At 34.7% G+C, this 15325-nt stretch overlaps 2 non-coding genes across 2 annotated transcripts; both read left to right on the top strand.

The window, feature by feature from the left end:
- Nucleotides 1-10663: 10663 nt before the first annotated feature.
- On the top strand, nt 10664-10735 carry Trnad-guc (transfer RNA aspartic acid (anticodon GUC)). The gene has a single exon. It is a non-coding gene; the product is annotated as a tRNA-Asp (tRNA).
- Nucleotides 10736-14126: 3391 nt separating this feature from the next.
- Nucleotides 14127-14198, top strand: Trnad-guc (transfer RNA aspartic acid (anticodon GUC)). Its single transcript has one exon. It is a non-coding gene; the product is annotated as a tRNA-Asp (tRNA).
- The last annotated feature ends 1127 nt before the right edge of the window (nt 14199-15325 follow it).

Here is a 15325-nt window from a genome sequence, read left to right as displayed (position 1 = left end):
ACACACAAATCAATAAAGTTCAAATGCAATTTAATTTGTTTGCAAGTGGTCTTACGTTTAATGTTGAATATTTCTATCATCTGAGATGTATAGGAAACACGGTTCGATTAGTAAACCATACAATTGTTAACAAAAATATGGATAGAGTTGATATGATATATTAATTTGTAAATGTGACATTCCAAATCTCAGAAGCTTTTTTTTTCTTTCTTATTATTCAAAACGCGAAATAACACCAGCCAATATAGGTATGCTACCCTGTCACGTCTTCCTCGTTAGTATAGTGGTCAGTATCCCCGCCTGTCACGCGGGAGACCGGGGTTCGATTTCCCGACGGGGAGATCTTTTTCAAAGGCTGAAGTTATTCATTTGCTTTTTCTACTCTTATGTTATTTCGATTCCGCTCAAATTGTAAACCTTAACATAATTCTAGATATAACTGATTGGAAGTTGGTAGTTGAAACATGAATGAAATACACGAACTTTGCTGTATATTTGGAACCATGAAATTACATGAATAACATTTGAAAACTGAAACATAACAGAGTAATACGTGCGCATATATAAAGACAAAACAATAAAGAAAAGCTGAATAATATTTTTTTTAATACAAAAGGTTGGAACAAACATATACTTAATATAGAAAATGAAAATAATAAAATGATGCAACATTTTATGCAACAGCACACGTGCGCAAGTTTTGCTGACAACGCCGACCATGTTGACCTCGCAGAACACTGGTAACCAACGAAGAGCATGACAGGTTCGGGAAAGATGGACCAACATCAGATATTTTACTGAAATTGATTCTTCTTCCAATTGGCACTGTAGTTGTTTGGTGAGCGTAAGAAGGATTTTTGCAAGCAGTGATATCTGACACGTGTCTAAAACGTTTCGCTTGCTGTCGATAGTCTTTGAAAAGGCATTCTGGTTGGCATTGCAAACGATCGTTTACATGTTCATTTTCTTCGCTTCGAGCTCGTTTCCTTGTTGTACTAGTCGTTGCAGATTTGTTAATGCAAGTGGGTTTACTGTTGGTTGATTGTCTCTTCATTCTACGTCTTGGTTTCGCTGTATGAAATCGTTCAATCTTTGGAGACACGTGAAGCGTTTCACAGAAACTCATGCTCAGGAGTCCGATTGCATTGCAGTTCTCAACAGCATTGGGTGACATTTTATTACTAAAGTCGTCTTGCGATAAATTGAACTCGCTTTTATAATTGTGTCAAACGAAGTATAAGCCAAGTAGTTGATTCCGTATTTATATAGGCAGCAAAGCTGATTTTGATAATTACAAAGAAAAAAGGAGAACTGTCTAATGAAGCGCTGCTGAAATTTTCTGTTAACCTTATCAGTGTTGTTTTTTCAAATTCATTGACCACCCGCTTGCAGAACGGCTGTCCCTTTGATGTACTAATCACAATCTGTTTTACCTCTTTAATCAGTTTATCAAGTATTTTTCAGTTTCAATCTCATCAAAGCAAACGATGCACTAAAGACAAATATACAAAATAAGTTTTTCAGTACCTTGAATAAGTACTCAACTGAATATAAATCTTCACTTAGTTAAACTAGAGATATCTAAAGCTTGTTGATAAATATACACGTATAATGACGAGCCAATTAAAATAATATTTCCAATTATCACTGATGGTTTTACAACTTTACAGTATTCAACAAAAATGTGTTTAGCTATTATTTTGAAATCACCAATTCTTGTTCTTTTTGAAAGACACACAAATCAATAAAGTTCAAATGCAATTTAATTTGTTTGCAAGTGGTCTTACGTTTAATGTTGAATATTTCTATCATCTGAGATGTATAGGAAACACGGTTCGATTAGTAAACCATACAATTGTTAACAAAAATATGGATAGAGTTGATATGATATATTAATTTGTAAATGTGACATTCCAAATCTCAGAAGCTTTTTTTTTCTTTCTTATTATTCAAAACGCGAAATAACACCAGCCAATATAGGTATGCTACCCTGTCACGTCTTCCTCGTTAGTATAGTGGTCAGTATCCCCGCCTGTCACGCGGGAGACCGGTGTTCGATTCCCCGACGGGGAGATCTTTTTCAAAGGCTGAAGTTATTCATTTGCTTTTTCTACTCTTATGTTATTTCGATTCCGCTCAAATTGTAAATCTTAACATAATTCTAGATATAACTGATTGGAAGTTGGTAGTTGAAACATGAATGAAATACACGAACTTTGCTGTATATTTGGAACCATGAAATTACATGAATAACATTTGAAAACTGAAACATAACAGATAAATACGTGCGCATATATAAAGACAAAACAATAAAGAAAAGCTGAATAATATTTTTTTTAATACAAAAGGTTGGAACAAACATATACTTAATATAGAAAATGAAAATAATAAAATGATGCAACATTTTATGCAACAGCACACGTGCGCAAGTTTTGCTGACAACGCCGACCATGTTGACCTCGCAGAACACTGGTAACCAACGAAGAGCATGACAGGTTCGGGAAAGATGGACCAACATCAGATATTTTACTGAAATTGATTCTTCTTCCAATTGGCACTGTAGTTGTTTGGTGAGCGTAAGAAGCATTTTTGCAAGCAGTGATATCTGACACGTGTCTAAAACGTTTCGCTTGCTGTCGATAGTCTTTGAAAAGGCATTCTGGTTGGCATTGCAAACGATCGTTTACATGTTCATTTTCTTCGCTTCGAGCTCGTTTCCTTGTTGTACTAGTCGTTGCAGATTTGTTAATGCAAGTGGGTTTACTGTTGGTTGATTGTCTCTTCATTCTACGTCTTGGTTTCGCTGTATGAAATATTTCAATCTTTGGAGACACGTGAAGCGTTTCACAGAAACTCATGCTCAGGAGTCCGATTGCATTGCAGTTCTCAACAGCATTGGGTGACATTTTATTACTAAAGTCGTCTTGCGATAAATTGAACTCGCTTTTATAATTTTGTCAAACGAAGTATAAGCCAAGTAGTTGATTCCGTATTTATATAGGCAGCAAAGCTGATTTTGATAATTACAAAGGAAAAAGGAGAACTGTCTAATGAAGCGCTGCTGAAATTTTCTGTTAACCTTATCAGTGTTGTTTTTTCAAATTCATTGACCACCCGCTTGCAGAACGGCTGTCCCTTTGATGTACTAATCACAATCTGTATTACCTCTTTAATCAGTTTATCAAGTATTTTTCGGTTTCAATCTCATCAAAGCAAACGATGCACTAAAGACAAATATACAAAATAAGTTTTTCAGTACCTTGAATAAGTACTCAACTGAATATAAATCTTCACTTAGTTAAACTAGAGATATCTAAAGCTTGTTGATAAATATACACGTATAATGACCAGCCAATTAAAATAATATTTCCAATTATCACTGATGGTTTTACAACTTTACAGTATTCAACAAAAATGTGTTTAGCTATTATTTTGAAATCACCAAATTCTTGTTCTTTTTGAAAGACACACAAATCAATAAAGTTCAAATGCAATTTAATTTGTTTGCAAGTGGTCTTACGTTTAATGTTGAATATTTCTATCATCTGAGATGTATAGGAAACACGGTTCGATTAGTAAACCATACAATTGTTAACAAAAATATGGATAGAGTTGATATGATATATTAATTTGTAAATGTGACATTCCAAATCTCAGAAGCTTTTTTTTTCTTTCTTATTATTCAAAACGCGAAATAACACCAGCCAATATAGGTATGCTACCCTGTCACGTCTTCCTCGTTAGTATAGTGGTCAGTATCCCCGCCTGTCACGCGGGAGACCGGGGTTCGATTTCCCGACGGGGAGATCTTTTTCAAAGGCTGAAGTTATTCATTTGCTTTTTCTACTCTTATGTTATTTCGATTCCGCTCAAATTGTAAACCTTAACATAATTCTAGATATAACTGATTGGAAGTTGGTAGTTGAAACATGAATGAAATACACGAACTTTGCTGTATATTTGGAACCATGAAATTACATGAATAACATTTGAAAACTGAAACATAACAGATAAATACGTGCGCATATATAAAGACAAAACAATAAAGAAAAGCTGAATAATATTTTTTTTAATACAAAAGGTTGGAACAAACATATACTTAATATAGAAAATGAAAATAATAAAATGATGCAACATTTTATGCAACAGCACACGTGCGCAAGTTTTGCTGACAACGCCGACCATGTTGACCTCGCAGAACACTGGTAACCAACGAAGAGCATGACAGGTTCGGGAAAGATGGACCAACATCAGATATTTTACTGAAATTGATTCTTCTTCCAATTGGCACTGTAGTTGTTTGGTGAGCGTAAGAAGGATTTTTGCAAGCAGTGATATCTGACACGTGTCTAAAACGTTTCGCTTGCTGTCGATAGTCTTTGAAAAGGCATTCTGGTTGGCATTGCAAACGATCGTTTACATGTTCATTTTCTTCGCTTCGAGCTCGTTTCCTTGTTGTACTAGTCGTTGCAGATTTGTTAATGCAAGTGGGTTTACTGTTGGTTGATTGTCTCTTCATTCTACGTCTTGGTTTCGCTGTATGAAATCGTTCAATCTTTGGAGACACGTGAAGCGTTTCACAGAAACTCATGCTCAGGAGTCCGATTGCATTGCAGTTCTCAACAGCATTGGGTGACATTTTATTACTAAAGTCGTCTTGCGATAAATTGAACTCGCTTTTATAATTGTGTCAAACGAAGTATAAGCCAAGTAGTTGATTCCGTATTTATATAGGCAGCAAAGCTGATTTTGATAATTACAAAGAAAAAAGGAGAACTGTCTAATGAAGCGCTGCTGAAATTTTCTGTTAACCTTATCAGTGTTGTTTTTTCAAATTCATTGACCACCCGCTTGCAGAACGGCTGTCCCTTTGATGTACTAATCACAATCTGTATTACCTCTTTAATCAGTTTATCAAGTATTTTTCGGTTTCAATCTCATCAAAGCAAACGATGCACTAAAGACAAATATACAAAATAAGTTTTTCAGTACCTTGAATAAGTACTCAACTGAATATAAATCTTCACTTAGTTAAACTAGAGATATCTAAAGCTTGTTGATAAATATACACGTATAATGACCAGCCAATTAAAATAATATTTCCAATTATCACTGATGGTTTTACAACTTTACAGTATTCAACAAAAATGTGTTTAGCTATTATTTTGAAATCACCAAATTCTTGTTCTTTCTGAAAGACACACAAATCAATAAAGTTCAAATGCAATTTAATTTGTTTGCAAGTGGTCTTACGTTTAATGTTGAATATTTCTATCATCTGAGATGTATAGGAAACACGGTTCGATTAGTAAACCATACAATTGTTAACAAAAATATGGATAGAGTTGATATGATATATTAATTTGTAAATGTGACATTCCAAATCTCAGAAGCTTTTTTTTTCTTTCTTATTATTCAAAACGCGAAATAACACCAGCCAATATAGGTATGCTACCCTGTCACGTCTTCCTCGTTAGTATAGTGGTCAGTATCCCCGCCTGTCACGCGGGAGACCGGGGTTCGATTTCCCGACGGGGAGATCTTTTTCAAAGGCTGAAGTTATTCATTTGCTTTTTCTACTCTTATGTTATTTCGATTCCGCTCAAATTGTAAACCTTAACATAATTCTAGATATAACTGATTGGAAGTTGGTAGTTGAAACATGAATGAAATACACGAACTTTGCTGTATATTTGGAACCATGAAATTACATGAATAACATTTGAAAACTGAAACATAACAGAGTAATACGTGCGCATATATAAAGACAAAACAATAAAGAAAAGCTGAATAATATTTTTTTTAATACAAAAGGTTGGAACAAACATATACTTAATATAGAAAATGAAAATAATAAAATGATGCAACATTTTATGCAACAGCACACGTGCGCAAGTTTTGCTGACAACGCCGACCATGTTGACCTCGCAGAACACTGGTAACCAACGAAGAGCATGACAGGTTCGGGAAAGATGGACCAACATCAGATATTTTACTGAAATTGATTCTTCTTCCAATTGGCACTGTAGTTGTTTGGTGAGCGTAAGAAGGATTTTTGCAAGCAGTGATATCTGACACGTGTCTAAAACGTTTCGCTTGCTGTCGATAGTCTTTGAAAAGGCATTCTGGTTGGCATTGCAAACGATCGTTTACATGTTCATTTTCTTCGCTTCGAGCTCGTTTCCTTGTTGTACTAGTCGTTGCAGATTTGTTAATGCAAGTGGGTTTACTGTTGGTTGATTGTCTCTTCATTCTACGTCTTGGTTTCGCTGTATGAAATCGTTCAATCTTTGGAGACACGTGAAGCGTTTCACAGAAACTCATGCTCAGGAGTCCGATTGCATTGCAGTTCTCAACAGCATTGGGTGACATTTTATTACTAAAGTCGTCTTGCGATAAATTGAACTCGCTTTTATAATTGTGTCAAACGAAGTATAAGCCAAGTAGTTGATTCCGTATTTATATAGGCAGCAAAGCTGATTTTGATAATTACAAAGAAAAAAGGAGAACTGTCTAATGAAGCGCTGCTGAAATTTTCTGTTAACCTTATCAGTGTTGTTTTTTCAAATTCATTGACCACCCGCTTGCAGAACGGCTGTCCCTTTGATGTACTAATCACAATCTGTTTTACCTCTTTAATCAGTTTATCAAGTATTTTTCGGTTTCAATCTCATCAAAGCAAACGATGCACTAAAGACAAATATACAAAATAAGTTTTTCAGTACCTTGAATAAGTACTCAACTGAATATAAATCTTCACTTAGTTAAACTAGAGATATCTAAAGCTTGTTGATAAATATACACGTATAATGACGAGCCAATTAAAATAATATTTCCAATTACCACTGATGGTTTTACAACTTTACAGTATTCAACAAAAATGTGTTTAGCTATTATTTTGAAATCACCAATTCTTGTTCTTTTTGAAAGACACACAAATCAATAAAGTTCAAATGCAATTTAATTTGTTTGCAAGTGGTCTTACGTTTAATGTTGAATATTTCTATCATCTGAGATGTATAGGAAACACGGTTCGATTAGTAAACCATACAATTGTTAACAAAAATATGGATAGAGTTGATATGATATATTAATTTGTAAATGTGACATTCCAAATCTCAGAAGCTTTTTTTTTCTTTCTTATTATTCAAAACGCGAAATAACACCAGCCAATATAGGTATGCTACCCTGTCACGTCTTCCTCGTTAGTATAGTGGTCAGTATCCCCGCCTGTCACGCGGGAGACCGGTGTTCGATTCCCCGACGGGGAGATCTTTTTCAAAGGCTGAAGTTATTCATTTGCTTTTTCTACTCTTATGTTATTTCGATTCCGCTCAAATTGTAAACCTTAACATAATTCTAGATATAACTGATTGGAAGTTGGTAGTTGAAACATGAATGAAATACACGAACTTTGCTGTATATTTGGAACCATGAAATTACATGAATAACATTTGAAAACTGAAACATAACAGATAAATACGTGCGCATATATAAAGACAAAACAATAAAGAAAAGCTGAATAATATTTTTTTTAATACAAAAGGTTGGAACAAACATATACTTAATATAGAAAATGAAAATAATAAAATGATGCAACATTTTATGCAACAGCACACGTGCGCAAGTTTTGCTGACAACGCCGACCATGTTGACCTCGCAGAACACTGGTAACCAACGAAGAGCATGACAGGTTCGGGAAAGATGGACCAACATCAGATATTTCACTGAAATTGATTCTTCTTCCAATTGGCACTGTAGTTTTTTGGTGAGCGTAAGAAGCATTTTTGCAAGCAGTGATATCTGACACGTGTCTAAAACGTTTCGCTTGCTGTCGATAGTCTTTGAAAAGGCATTCTGGTTGGCATTGCAAACGATCGTTTACATGTTCATTTTCTTCGCTTCGAGCTCGTTTCCTTGTTGTACTAGTCGTTGCAGATTTGTTAATGCAAGTGGGTTTACTGTTGGTTGATTGTCTCTTCATTCTACGTCTTGGTTTCGCTGTATGAAATATTTCAATCTTTGGAGACACGTGAAGCGTTTCACAGAAACTCATGCTCAGGAGTCCGATTGCATTGCAGTTCTCAACAGCATTGGGTGACATTTTATTACTAAAGTCGTCTTGCGATAAATCGAACTCGCTTTTATAATTGTGTCAAACGAAGTATAAGCCAAGTAGTTGATTCCGTATTTATATAGGCAGCAAAGCTGATTTTGATAATTACAAAGAAAAAAGGAGAACTGTCTAATGAAGCGCTGCTGAAATTTTCTGTTAACCTTATCAGTGTTGTTTTTTCAAATTCATTGACCACCCGCTTGCAGAACGGCTGTCCCTTTGATGTACTAATCACAATCTGTATTACCTCTTTAATCAGTTATCAAGTATTTTTCGGTTTCAATCTCATCAAAGCAAACGATGCACTAAAGACAAATATACAAAATAAGTTTTTCAGTACCTTGAATAAGTACTCAACTGAATATAAATCTTCACTTAGTTAAACTAGAGATATCTAAAGCTTGTTGATAAATATACACGTATAATGACCAGCCAATTAAAATAATATTTCCAATTATCACTGATGGTTTTACAACTTTACAGTATTCAACAAAAATGTGTTTAGCTATTATTTTGAAATCACCAAATTCTTGTTCTTTTTGAAAGACACACAAATCAATAAAGTTCAAATGCAATTTAATTTGTTTGCAAGTGGTCTTACGTTTAATGTTGAATATTTCTATCATCTGAGATGTATAGGAAACACGGTTCGATTAGTAAACCATACAATTGTTAACAAAAATATGGATAGAGTTGATATGATATATTAATTTGTAAATGTGACATTCCAAATCTCAGAAGCTTTTTTTTTCTTTCTTATTATTCAAAACGCGAAATAACACCAGCCAATATAGGTATGCTACCCTGTCACGTCTTCCTCGTTAGTATAGTGGTCAGTATCCCCGCCTGTCACGCGGGAGACCGGGGTTCGATTTCCCGACGGGGAGATCTTTTTCAAAGGCTGAAGTTATTCATTTGCTTTTTCTACTCTTATGTTATTTCGATTCCGCTCAAATTGTAAACCTTAACATAATTCTAGATATAACTGATTGGAAGTTGGTAGTTGAAACATGAATGAAATACACGAACTTTGCTGTATATTTGGAACCATGAAATTACATGAATAACATTTGAAAACTGAAACATAACAGATAAATACGTGCGCATATATAAAGACAAAACAATAAAGAAAAGCTGAATAATATTTTTTTTAATACAAAAGGTTGGAACAAACATATACTTAATATAGAAAATGAAAATAATAAAATGATGCAACATTTTATGCAACAGCACACGTGCGCAAGTTTTGCTGACAACGCCGACCATGTTGACCTCGCAGAACACTGGTAACCAACGAAGAGCATGACAGGTTCGGGAAAGATGGACCAACATCAGATATTTTACTGAAATTGATTCTTCTTCCAATTGGCACTGTAGTTGTTTGGTGAGCGTAAGAAGGATTTTTGCAAGCAGTGATATCTGACACGTGTCTAAAACGTGTCGCTTGCTGTCGATAGTCTTTGAAAAGGCATTCTGGTTGGCATTGCAAACGATCGTTTACATGTTCATTTTCTTCGCTTCGAGCTCGTTTCCTTGTTGTACTAGTCGTTGCAGATTTGTTAATGCAAGTGGGTTTACTGTTGGTTGATTGTCTCTTCATTCTACGTCTTGGTTTCGCTGTATGAAATCGTTCAATCTTTGGAGACACGTGAAGCGTTTCACAGAAACTCATGCTCAGGAGTCCGATTGCATTGCAGTTCTCAACAGCATTGGGTGACATTTTATTACTAAAGTCGTCTTGCGATAAATTGAACTCGCTTTTATAATTGTGTCAAACGAAGTATAAGCCAAGTAGTTGATTCCGTATTTATATAGGCAGCAAAGCTGATTTTGATAATTACAAAGAAAAAAGGAGAACTGTCTAATGAAGCGCTGCTGAAATTTTCTGTTAACCTTATCAGTGTTGTTTTTTCAAATTCATTGACCACCCGCTTGCAGAACGGCTGTCCCTTTGATGTACTAATCACAATCTGTATTACCTCTTTAATCAGTTTATCAAGTATTTTTCGGTTTCAATCTCATCAAAGCAAACGATGCACTAAAGACAAATATACAAAATAAGTTTTTCAGTACCTTGAATAAGTACTCAACTGAATATAAATCTTCACTTAGTTAAACTAGAGATATCTAAAGCTTGTTGATAAATATACACGTATAATGACGAGCCAATTAAAATAATATTTCCAATTATCACTGATGGTTTTACAACTTTACAGTATTCAACAAAAATGTGTTTAGCTATTATTTTGAAATCACAAATTCTTGTTCTTTTTGAAAGACACACAAATCAATAAAGTTCAAATGCAATTTAATTTGTTTGCAAGTGGTCTTACGTTTAATGTTGAATATTTCTATCATCTGAGATGTATAGGAAACACGGTTCGATTAGTAAACCATACAATTGTTAACAAAAATATGGATAGAGTTGATATGATATATTAATTTGTAAATGTGACATTCCAAATCTCAGAAGCTTTTTTTTTCTTTCTTATTATTCAAAACGCGAAATAACACCAGCCAATATAGGTATGCTACCCTGTCACGTCTTCCTCGTTAGTATAGTGGTCAGTATCCCCGCCTGTCACGCGGGACACCGGGGTTCGATTCCCCGACGGGGAGATCTTTTTCAAAGGCTGAAGTTATTCATTTGCTTTTTCTACTCTTATGTTATTTCGATTCCGCTCAAATTGTAAACCTTAACATAATTCTAGATATAACTGATTGGAAGTTGGTAGTTGAAACATGAATGAAATACACGAACTTTGCTGTATATTTGGAACCATGAAATTACATGAATAACATTTGAAAACTGAAACATAACAGATAAATACGTGCGCATATATAAAGACAAAACAATAAAGAAAAGCTGAATAATATTTTTTTTAATACAAAAGGTTGGAACAAACATATACTTAATATAGAAAATGAAAATAATAAAATGATGCAACATTTTATGCAACAGCACACGTGCGCAAGTTTTGCTGACAACGCCGACCATGTTGACCTCGCAGAACACTGGTAACCAACGAAGAGCATGACAGGTTCGGGAAAGATGGACCAACATCAGATATTTTACTGAAATTGATTCTTCTTCCAATTGGCACTGTAGTTGTTTGGTGAGCGTAAGAAGGATTTTTGCAAGCAGTGATATCTGACACGTGTCTAAAACGTTTCGCTTGCTGTCGATAGTCTTTGAAAAGGCATTCTGGTTGGCATTGCAAACGATCGTTTACATGTTCATTTTCTTCGCTTCGAGCTCTTTCCTTGTTGTACTAGTCGTTGCATATTTGTTAATGCAAGTGGGTTTACTGTTGGTTGATTGTCTCTTCATTCTACGTCTTGGTTTCGCTGTATGAAATCTTTCAATCTTTGGAGACACGTGAAGCGTTTCACAGAAACTCATGCTCAGGAGTCCGATTGCATTGCAGTTCTCAACAGCATTGGGTGACATTTTATTACTAAAGTCGTCTTGCGATAAATTGAACTCGCTTTTATAATTGTGTCAAACGAAGTATAAGCCAAGTAGTTGATTCCGTATTTATATAGGCAGCAAAGCTGATTTTGATAATTACAAAGAAAAAAGGAGAACTGTCTAATGAAGCGCTGCTGAAATTTTCTGTTAACCTTATCAGTGTTGTTTTTTCAAATTCATTGACCACCCGCTTGCAGAACGGCTGTCCCTTTGATGTACTAATCACAATTTGTATTACCTCTTTAATCAGTTTATCAAGTATTTTTCGGTTTCAATCTCATCAAAGCAAACGATGCACTAAAGACAAATATACAAAATAAGTTTTTCAGTACCTTGAATAAGTACTCAACTGAATATAAATCTTCACTTAGTTAAACTAGAGATATCTAAAGCTTGTTGATAAATATACACGTATAATGACGAGCCAATTAAAATAATATTTCCAATTATCACTGATGGTTTTACAACTTTACAGTATTCAACAAAAATGTGTTTAGCTATTATTTTGAAATCACCAATTCTTGTTCTTTTTGAAAGACACACAAATCAATAAAGTTCAAATGCAATTTAATTTGTTTGCAAGTGGTCTTACGTTTAATGTTGAATATTTCTATCATCTGAGATGTATAGGAAACACGGTTCGATTAGTAAACCATACAATTGTTAACAAAAATATGGATAGAGTTGATATGATATATTAATTTGTAAATGTGACATTCCAAATCTCAGAAGCTTTTTTTTTCTTTCTTATTATTCAAAACGCGAAATAACACCAGCCAATATAGGTATGCTACCCTGTCACGTCTTCCTCGTTAGTATAGTGGTCAGTATCCCCGCCTGTCACGCGGGAGACCGGTGTTCGATTCCCCGACGGGGAGATCTTTTTCAAAGCCTGAAGTTATTCATTTGCTTTTTCTACTCTTATGTTATTTCGATTCCGCTCAAATTGTAATCCTTAACATAATTCTAGATATAACTGATTGGAAGTTGGTAGTTGAAACATGAATGAAATACACGAACTTTGCTGTATATTTGGAACCATGAAATTACATGAATAACATTTGAAAACTGAAACATAACAGATAAATACGTGCGCATATATAAAGACAAAACAATAAAGAAAAGCTGAATAATATTTTTTTTAATACAAAAGGTTGGAACAAACATATACTTAATATAGAAAATGAAAATAATAAAATGATGCAACATTTTATGCAACAGCACACGTGCGCAAGTTTTGCTGACAACGCCGACCATGTTGACCTCGCAGAACACTGGTAACCAACGAAGAGCATGACAGGTTCGGGAAAGATGGACCAACATCAGATATTTCACTGAAATTGATTCTTCTTCCAATTGGCACTGTAGTTGTTTGGTGAGCGTAAGAAGCATTTTTGCAAGCAGTGATATCTGACACGTGTCTAAAACGTTTCGCTTGCTGTCGATAGTCTTTGAAAAGGCATTCTGGTTGGCATTGCAAACGATCGTTTACATGTTCATTTTCTTCGCTTCGAGCTCGTTTCCTTGTTGTACTAGTCGTTGCAGATTTGTTAATGCAAGTGGGTTTACTGTTGGTTGATTGTCTCTTCATTCTACGTCTTGGTTTCGCTGTATGAAATATTTCAATCTTTGGAGACACGTGAAGCGTTTCACAGAAACTCATGCTCAGGAGTCCGATTGCATTGCAGTTCTCAACAGCATTGGGTGACATTTTATTACTAAAGTCGTCATGCGATAAATTGAACTCGCTTTTATAATTGTGTCAAACGAAGTATAAGCCAAGTAGTTGATTCCGTATTTATATAGGCAGCAAAGCTGATTTTGATAATTACAAAGGAAAAAGGAGAACTGTCTAATCAAGCGCTGCTGAAATTTTCTGTTAACCTTATCAGTGTTGTTTTTTCAAATTCATTGACCACCCGCTTGCAGAACGGCTGTCCCTTTGATGTACTAATCACAATCTGTATTACCTCTTTAATCAGTTTATCAAGTATTTTTCGGTTTCAATCTCATCAAAGCAAACGATGCACTAAAGACAAATATACAAAATAAGTTTTTCAGTACCTTGAATAAGTACTCAACTGAATATAAATCTTCACTTAGTTAAACTAGAGATATCTAAAGCTTGTTGATAAATATACACGTATAATGACCAGCCAATTAAAATAATATTTCCAATTATCACTGATGGTTTTACAACTTTACAGTATTCAACAAAAATGTGTTTAGCTATTATTTTGAAATCACAAATTCTTGTTCTTTTTGAAAGACACACAAATCAATAAAGTTCAAATGCAATTTAATTTGTTTGCAAGTGGTCTTACGTTTAATGTTGAATATTTCTATCATCTGAGATGTATAGGAAACACGGTTCGATTAGTAAACCATACAATTGTTAACAAAAATATGGATAGAGTTGATATGATATATTAATTTGTAAATGTGACATTCCAAATCTCAGAAGCTTTTTTTTTCTTTCTTATTATTCAAAACGCGAAATAACACCAGCCAATATAGGTATGCTACCCTGTCACGTCTTCCTCGTTAGTATAGTGGTCAGTATCCCCGCCTGTCACGCGGGACACCGGGGTTCGATTCCCCGACGGGGAGATCTTTTTCAAAGGCTGAAGTTATTCATTTGCTTTTTCTACTCTTATGTTATTTCGATTCCGCTCAAATTGTAAACCTTAACATAATTCTAGATATAACTGATTGGAAGTTGGTAGTTGAAACATGAATGAAATACACGAACTTTGCTGTATATTTGGAACCATGAAATTACATGAATAACATTTGAAAACTGAAACATAACAGATAAATACGTGCGCATATATAAAGACAAAACAATAAAGAAAAGCTGAATAATATTTTTTTTAATACAAAAGGTTGGAACAAACATATACTTAATATAGAAAATGAAAATAATAAAATGATGCAACATTTTATGCAACAGCACACGTGCGCAAGTTTTGCTGACAACGCCGACCATGTTGACCTCGCAGAACACTGGTAACCAACGAAGAGCATGACAGGTTCGGGAAAGATGGACCAACATCAGATATTTTACTGAAATTGATTCTTCTTCCAATTGGCACTGTAGTTGTTTGGTGAGCGTAAGAAGGATTTTTGCAAGCAGTGATATCTGACACGTGTCTAAAACGTTTCGCTTGCTGTCGATAGTCTTTGAAAAGGCATTCTGGTTGGCATTGCAAACGATCGTTTACATGTTCATTTTCTTCGCTTCGAGCTCTTTCCTTGTTGTACTAGTCGTTGCATATTTGTTAATGCAAGTGGGTTTACTGTTGGTTGATTGTCTCTTCATTCTACGTCTTGGTTTCGCTGTATGAAATCTTTCAATCTTTGGAGACACGTGAAGCGTTTCACAGAAACTCATGCTCAGGAGTCCGATTGCATTGCAGTTCTCAACAGCATTGGGTGACATTTTATTACTAAAGTCGTCTTGCGATAAATTGAACTCGCTTTTATAATTGTGTCAAACGAAGTATAAGCCAAGTAGTTGATTCCGTATTTATATAGGCAGCAAAGCTGATTTTGATAATTACAAAGAAAAAAAGAGAACTGTCTAATGAAGCGCTGCTGAAATTTTCTGTTAACCTTATCAGTGTTGTTTTTTCAAATTCATTGACCACCCGCTTGCAGAACGGCTGTCCCTTTGATGTACTAATCACAATTTGTATTACCTCTTTAATCAGTTTATCAAGTATTTTTCGGTTTCA

Source organism: Ascidiella aspersa, chromosome 3 (genome assembly GCF_963924565.1).
Source record: "Ascidiella aspersa chromosome 3, kaAscAspe10.2, whole genome shotgun sequence".
Classification (NCBI taxonomy): domain Eukaryota; kingdom Metazoa; phylum Chordata; class Ascidiacea; order Phlebobranchia; family Ascidiidae; genus Ascidiella; species Ascidiella aspersa.
The sequence above is the reverse complement of the archived record's forward strand: the minus strand, read 5'-3'. Positions and strand labels throughout refer to the sequence as shown.